Here is an 8639-nt window from a genome sequence, read left to right as displayed (position 1 = left end):
TCTGCTCCTTCCCCATTAGGGCTCTGTCTCTCAAAAATAAACATTAAAATTTTTTTTTTAAAAAAGAAGAAAGTAGATAGCAAAATCTCAAGAAACTGTTCATAGAGGAAGTAACCATGGTTGTGATTCAAAACAAGCCAAATGTATTGCTACATATAATGGGTCTCTGTAAGAGGTTGGGTTATGCTTCCATGACTTCCCAAATCAGGATGAGTTTGGGTGTATGGGATAGGGAGGGACTTGGGAGAGGTGAATTATTCTGTGTAATGAGGGGAAGGATAGAATACTGGGAAAGGGTGGGAAGCAGGAGGAGAGAAGAGATTAACATTGGCATGGGGGACATGTGAATTGATGGAGGAAGAAGAGCTGAGAGCCCTCCGGGCAGAGCACCCCAAAAGGGTCTCCCTCTGACTCTGAGTGCTCTACATTCAACCAACTGATTGTCCAACCAATCAGGCTTTGAGGGCCAGAGTTGTCCAAGTAGGGACAGGAGGGTCCACACCCCCAGGGACCCAGCCAGCACCTTCCAGCATTAGCCAAGGATATCGTGTTAAGACACCTCCAACATTGCCCTACACTCTGTCTCTGGGGACGAGTCTCTGTTAGTCAGCCAGGAAGTTCTTCTCCAGCTCTATTTTGGAGGAAAATTTCTTTCAATGAGAAAGTTCAGTTCAGGCAGAGAAAATTGATGATTTCTCACGCTAATATATTCTTTGAAGAGGATGCTCTTCCTATTATATCCAAGGACATGTATTCCTTCAAAATCTATCTGATTCTTCTAATGAAAGAGTGCAGTCTTCCATCTGTGCCATGTTTGGGGTATAGGATTAGTTTATCCTAGCAGTTTGGGCTTAGAGAAAGGAATGGGTTAGCTTAAGCTGTGAGAGCCTGCTTTGCCTTCTAAGAGGTGACAAGAGGAATGGAGGGAGATTGACAGCAGTATTGCACAACTGTCCCCATCCTGAGGCCTTTATTTGTACCTGCTCAGCTGTCCTATTTACAAAATACTTTGTGTTTTCATAATATATTTACAAAAATACACCAAAACAAAGCAATACCAAAACAAAACTACCCTGAAAGCATTCAAGGGCTTGTCAAAATGAAAAAACAAAAAACAATAAAGAGTCCACCCTAACAACTGGTTGTTTGACAGGTATGAATGGGAATATTTTCATAAAATCAATGGTACATGCCTTTTAGAAAGAGTTGCTAATGTCCAGTGGTGTCAGAGCAGGTAGATATTGGGTGAAGGTGTACTTGAAAGAGGACTTCAACTACCTCCATTCTGACCTCAGTTTTTACTTTCTAAGTGATTAAATTATTCTTTCTAGCTTAGCATTTAACTTAGGCAAAAGACTGCAGCAAAGCATCCCATGTAGAAGCAAAAACTACCCCTCAAGCAATAAAGACTGACCTAACCTGATGTGATTGACCCCAAGACAATGATCAACTTGACCTTTACTGCCTACATGCATGTACCCACTGACTTTTGTCTCGTATTTTCCTTACACAAACCTAGAAGACGTTTTCAGTACTTTGGAGACCGTCTTTGAGATGCTAGTTTACCGTCTTCCTGGCGGCCTCACTGAAATAAATGCCTGTCTGGTTTCACCACCACTTATCTCTCTCTCTTTGAATCTTTTCAGCAGCAAGTGTCCAAACCTGGTCCATTTGGGACCCCTGAAGCCAGGGTCTCTTGCACCCCTGCACCCCAGTTACATATCTATGGAGGTGGTAGACCCTGGGTTAGCCAGGCAGGGCCAAGGAATAGGGTTAAGAGCTACTTAAGGGCCTATTGTGTCTTTGCTGTTAATCTCTCTTGGAATTCTAAAATGAGGTCTTCCCACCAGGTGTGTATCTTGAGGAGGGGAAGCCCTCCCAGGAGGCTCTTCCTGGTACATAGCTTGGTGACATCACTGCCGGGCAAAGGGACTGCTTGACCACCTATGGTGGATATGTTCATGGTGCAACACACAGCATCTGGGGGAGAGTGAGGGAAAAGCTGGGGACAGAGGGAGTGGTAAAGGAAGAAAAATAAATGCATGAAAAGAAAGAATGATCTAGCTGGTGGGAAAGAATGGAAGTGCTCCCATCATCTCTCATCTTGAACACCCCCTGCACACACATACACACAACATAATTCAGGCCTTCCATCCTTGAAACTGATCAGGATACTGAGATCTCAGTACAAAGAAGTACTTAGCGTTTCTCTTTGATCATAAAGAGAATGTTTGATCATAAAGGAATGTTGTCAGGCCATCAACTTCTTCGGGGAGGGTAACTTTAGTCCCTTCCTTCTAAAGGGGAACAGAATTTGCTGAATTTGATCACTGCTCTTTTGTCAGGACCAACTATCTCACATGGAAACGCATAAATGCCAGAACCTGGTGATGGTGGAGATGACTCACATGCACTATCATTGCTCTTGCTGTTTCCTGCTGAGAGGACCCCTCTTACTGATTCTTTATCCAGTGAACACTGCTCAGCTTTCGAACTGAGTTTAAGCATCATTACAGGAAGCCTTCCTTAACCATCCAATTAAAAATTCCATTTACTAGATTTTTAGATGATAAAAGTGATTATTTTAAAATGATACAAAGATATATCATTAAAATAATATAAACTCCACTAACTCTTACTCTCGAACTCTACTCCTCTGAGATAATCAATGTTGAGTTTGGTATGTGTAGTTCCACTTCTTTCCTTGCCAATTACACACTGATACACATTTATGTACAAACACTTGCTTGTTCTTTTCCTCCCCCCTCTCCTGCCCCCACAAAGGTCACATTATACAGGACTCTGCAGTTTGCCTTCCCTTTGCCATTAATTTAATAATATCTCATAGGCACCTTTCTATTTTAATAGCAATATCGTAGTTCACAATATACTTGTTACAATGCCCAGTTTTAATTATTTCCAAAAATGTGCTGTATTGTCTAAGACTTCTGAAACAAGATGATTGCTAGTGGCATCTTACTTCTGCTTTACATGGAAATGTAGTAAATGATTTATTTAATATGATGTTTGTTTTTAGTTTTTGCTAACGAATGTTTATCATGGGTAAGATGGAATCCTGCTAATCTCACTTCAAATTTGTATTAGGAGAAGCTTCAGAATTCTTTCAAATGACTTTTTGACACATTTCCACTTTATCCATGACTTTTCTCATTTAACTTATTATAAGTTTTTAAAAGGTTTTTTAATGTTTTAAATTTTTTTTAATTAAAAATTTTTTTAACTTTTATGCGTTTTGCATTCTTGGAATAAACCTTTGTGGTTGTGGTATCACTCTGTCACTTTATTGCTGAATTACATTTGCAATACAGTATTTTACTTGTTTAGAAATTTTAAATCAATATAACTGAAATTGCTCTGTAGTTTTTTTCTATTTATCAAGCTCTGTGCCTCTATAGCATCCGAGTCATAATTCTATCATAGTACTTATTACCTTGATGAAAATTGTGTATCTAATTGTCTGTGCATCAGCAAATGGAGAGCAGGGACGAGGTCATATTCAATTTTCTGTCCTTTGTGCCAAGCACAATGCCTAGGACATGGTAGAAGCTCAAGGCAGCTGTGTTGAATGAAGGAATGAAAAGCCTTTAGAAATATTTTCCTTTAATTTTATCTACTGTTTATAGTTTGCCATATGCTATCTTTAGATTTCTATTGTTCCAATGCCAGTAGTGTCCATGTTTCTATCCTCACTAGCTCCCTTGCAGAAATACCATCACCGAATACAACATTGCAGTTAAAATGAATCAACCAGGGCCACATGTATCAGCACAGATAGAGGTCAAAAGTGAAAGGCTAAACAAAAAAGCAAGGATATGTATAGTATGACACTGTCTGTGTAGAGTTTTAAAAATGCAAACAATACCATGCACTTGTGCTGGTTGTGTGCTGTTGGCTCTCCACCCCACTGCAGCCTTTCTGGGCCACTCTTCTGTATTGCAAGAGGTCAGCAACCTGTGAATGACATGTCACAGGCTCTGGTTAGGTTTTGCCAGTGCAAAGCATTGACAGGAGACTAGAAAACAGAAGGGGAAAGCCACTTTTCTGTCTGCTCTGGTTGTGTGTTCCAGCAAAGGCTTCACCAGCAATAGGAGGAGGTGACTAAAAATGAGCATTTTGGTAGAACCAGTGGCTATTATAGCAGCAGCAGTGCCAACCTGTAGTGACCCAACAAGAAGGAAGCCAAGTGAATAGCTACTCTGGTCCCATTCTCCTCTTCCCCTCCACCTCTCACCAGTACTTCCCACGGCCCCAAACCAACCAGAAGTCAGGTCAAGAGAGTAAAGTGAGACAGTACGGCCCAATTTTCTGAGCACAAAGAAAGATGGAGCGTGGATCTGGGGGAGGGGACAAATGGATGAAACTAAACATTATCCCATAGGCTTCTCCAGCCCTTTCTATACCTTTGTAATTCTCAGTATTAAATCTCCCTTTGTGTATAATACGTAGTGTGGTTTCTTTTTTTTTTTTTTAATTTATTTCTAGGAGAGAGAGAGAGACAGCGTGAACAGGGGAGGGTTAGAGAGAGGGGGAGACACAGACTCTGAAATAGGCTCTAGGCTCTGAGCTGGCAGTCAGCACAGAGCCCGAAGCGGGGCTCGAACCCACAAACCGCGAGATCATGACCTAAGCAAAAGTTGGACGCTTAACCGACTAAGCCACCCAGGCGCCCCACGTAGTGTGGTTTCTATTTTCCTGACAGGATAGTGACTGATTTAGTCTAGCTTATGGATACCAATTGTAAAGAAACAATAACTTGCATAGGGATAATAAACTACGTATTCTATTTCTTCTCAATGGAAGAAAACAGAATGGAATTGGGGACAAATACATAGGCAGTAGCCTGTATATCTGAAATATTTACTTTCTTAGGCTGAAAGTGGGATATATGGATTTTTAAAATGTTATTCTGTTTGTTATATTATCCTCTATTTTTCATATGCCAGAACTATTTAGCCATCCTAATGATTATATATGTGTGTATCTATATATTAATAACTGATGAATAAACAAATGACTAATACCTGACTCTGGATTCTGACTCTGTCATTTAATAGTTATTTGAATGGAGGTAAGTTAAGCTACTTAAGTCTCTGAGTTTTTGCATCCTCATTCATAAGGCTAAGAATAACAGTACATACCTTACGGGACTATTGTGATAAGCAGAATAATAGATGAAAAAAGGCCCTAGCACAGTGGGTAATATAGGACAAGCCCTTAGCAGATCATAGTTTCCTTCTTCCTGAACTTTTAGGCCTTGGTTTTGATAAACTTTTAATTTCAACAAGTGTGCTTTTTTTCTTTTTTAAAGACTTTCATGTTTCTTCTCTGATTATAAGAGTGGTAGTTTTTCAATGTAGAAAATTAAAAAAAACACAGAAACCTATAGGGATGAAAATAAAAATGCACTGTAGTTCTGCCCCTCATAAACTGTATATGAATATTAAAATTAGAAAAACCCTATATAGTTCTGTGACATGGTTCTTTAACTTCACAAGATAAACATTTTTCTGTATCAAATATTCTATGACATCACTGCTGCTGGCTATATAATATGTGAGTGGTTGGGATGTTAAGGTTTTTCTAATATTTCACTAATTAATGGCACAATGAACTTCCTTGTTGATAAACCTTTGCCCACATTTCTTGCTAGTTCCTTGGATTTGTGGAAATCCTGGTCAAATCTTAGTGCACTAGAAAACATCTTACAGCTATGGCTATCTTGCTTTCCAGAAAGACTGTAAAGAAAGATTGTACCAATTTATACTTCCTCTAGCAATATTGGAGAGCACTACTTTTCCACATCAGGAAGATACTTTTAAAAAGAGAAATTGGAACTGACATGAGTTAACAGTGGACTCTACAGCAAGAATTCTAACTGGTTTGATGTTTAAAAAATACCAGCAAAGTGCCATAACTCACAGAGAAAAGGGCTTCCATGGGCCCCTAAAATCTAATTTTAACAGGCTGCCATGCAGAGGCATTCCAGTCAAACTTTTAAGTGTCAACTGCTATCTGGAATCAACTATAAACATGGATACCAGTTGGACGTGATTTGGGAACCAGCTGATCTGTGGGTTGTCTAAATCCAGACCTGACAGTGATACAGTTGGAAAATAATGCAGAACACAACAAGCACTCTCTGCTCCTGGCCAAGGCCTGCGACTTCGATTTCCTGTGTCTTGAACATTGAGCTCTAACCTTTCCCCTGCCTCCAGTTTGAAGGGCCTGAGACCCACTCTGAAGTGGTTAAATCAGAAAAAAGGAAAATAGCAAAAAGGATCAGCTAATAAGAGCTTCCACGCTTTGTTAATTAATTTCTGCAACTCTAACCCTCTGGCATCTGCCAGCTTCACTCTGTATTGGAGCCAATGAATTTCAAAAATAATTAAAGTTAATGAACTGCTCTTTGTGATAGGACCCTGAAAACTTAACAGCCATAATTAGTAGGAAGTGCAAAGTGGGGAAAGTGTCACTTGATGATAAACAGAATTTCCTCATCTTGTTGATACAAGAATCCCGGCCATATGTGAAAGTGATGCTCTATTGAGTCAAAGAAGATGTATGACTGGGTTTACAAATTGAAAGTAAATGAAGGACAAGTACCGATTTTGAAAATGATCTCCCTAGGCTAAAATCAGACCTGTCTCCCAACATTCCACAATTATCGTATCAAAATATTGGTAAGAATTCATGATAAAGTGTCCAGCAACCTCAGAGGGTCAGTCATCCCAGCCAAAGTCGAGCGTCGAACTTTCCATCCCTTAGTAACCAAAATAAACAGGAAAGTTAATGAGTGCTGAGAAATCAAACAGTAAATTGAAGGTAGCTCTCTACATTCAGTTTGGGAAGGATTCTTCAGTGTAAATTTCTTGAAAGCAAATGCAAATGAATAGTCTGGAAATAGCTCAATGGCTGGCAGGAAGTGACAGATCTTAGCAGGTGAAACCTCACCTAGGTGTGGGGTATCCCCAACAGACCCTACACATGCCTGAATTCTACTGTAAGATGATTTTATTAACTTAAAAAAATTTTTTTTGTTAAGTGATCTCTCACCCAGCATGGGGCTTGAACTCACAACCCCAAGAGCAAGAGTTGCATGCTCCACTGATTGAGCCAGCCAGGTACCCCAGTAAGATGACTTTACGTGGTAAATGGTGAAACATATTTTTTCAGCTTAATAGTTACAGATGAACTGTAATTCATATTTAAACCATTCAACTAGCATGGCAAAACCAATCATTTCACAAGTCAACTTTTGCTTTCAAAATAAACGTATTTCAGGGTGCCTAGGTGGCTAAGTCAGTTAAGCAGCCATCTCCTGCTTTTGGCTCAGGTTGTGATCTCACAGTTTCATGAGTTCAAGCCCTGCATAACTGTCAGTATGCACTGACAGTGAGGAGCTTGCTTGAAATTCTTTCTCTCTGCCCCTCCCCCACCTGTGCTCTGTCTCTTAAACTTAAAAAAAAATAAAATCATTTAAAAAATAAACGTATTTCAGTTAAATAATGAGGTGAGTTTAAAAACTAAATATGAATGTAGGTAGAATTTGGTTCTGCCAAAATTTGAAAATTGGGAATGTTGTGGGAAATTTCAAGGTAGTGATTTTATAATCTTCTTTCTTGAGCTTTAAGATGTACATGTCATCAAATCTAAGGATATTTCAACTATAAAATGAAACATTTTGAAGAAACAGAAAACGCTGCCAACTAACTTATGGCCCATGTGCTCTGAGCACTTAGAATTTTATTTTATGCTTAATGAAAGCTCTCTTTTAGACTTACTCGTCATTTTTTTTTTTAAATATGGAATGTTCCACGAATTTGCGTGTCATCCTTGTGCAGGGGCCAGGCTCCTCTCTGTATCGTTCCAATTTTAGTGTAGGTGCTGCTGAAGTGAGCACAACCATAATTTTTCTTTTTATCACATATTACTGGGCTGTTTCTGTGCCCTACCGTGTATATGGTAACTTTTCATTTCAATCCATGTCACAGTATAATTATTTTGAAGATATTTTAACAATAAATCTCAAGTTCTGTGATACTGACAGTGCACATATTCAACGGAGTGACAGTCGAGCATCTATCTATGACCACATTTTTGCACACACAGTATAATCATTTTGAAGATATTTTAACAATAAATCTCAAGTCCTGTGATACTGACAGTGCACATACTCAACGGAGTGACAGTCGAGCATCTATCTATGACCACATTTTTGCACACATTTTGCACACATTGGCGCTGGCAATACTTTTTTGCTGCACCTGATTTCAGAGGAATAAAAAGGTGATAAAAAATGTATGTCTTAGAATCGGTAACATACAATAACACCTTCAAGGTTCTCCTTAAAGGTCCCTGGGAATTGTTTCCTTTCTTGTGTCCTGGGCTTTTTCCAGGAGCAGAGATCACCAACAAAGGTGAGGTAATTTAGAAAGCCTTAGAGGAAATAATGAGTTGGATGTCAGAGTGCTGTGCTACTTCCTACTATCTTGTGCTGTACGGGGTCCTAACTCAGCCAACCGCCAGGCTGGTGCAACCAGGTGACTTCGTGCAACAAATCATCACACAATTGTGATATATGTGTAAAATTCCTAATTAATTCAAGAGCAGAGCTTATG

At 39.3% G+C, this 8639-nt stretch overlaps 1 non-coding gene across 1 annotated transcript; it reads right to left on the bottom strand.

Annotated features, from left to right (window-relative positions):
* Positions 1 to 7817: 7817 nt before the first annotated feature.
* LOC144220878 (U6 spliceosomal RNA) lies at positions 7818 to 7921 on the bottom strand. Its single transcript, XR_013331888.1, has one exon. It is a non-coding gene; the product is annotated as a U6 spliceosomal RNA (small nuclear RNA).
* Between the last annotated feature and the right edge of the window lie 718 nt (positions 7922 to 8639).

Source organism: Crocuta crocuta, unplaced genomic scaffold (genome assembly GCF_008692635.1).
Source record: "Crocuta crocuta isolate KB4526 unplaced genomic scaffold, BGI_CrCroc_1.0 scaffold219, whole genome shotgun sequence".
Taxonomy (NCBI): domain Eukaryota; kingdom Metazoa; phylum Chordata; class Mammalia; order Carnivora; family Hyaenidae; genus Crocuta; species Crocuta crocuta.
This window is presented reverse-complemented; position numbering and strand designations above follow the sequence as displayed.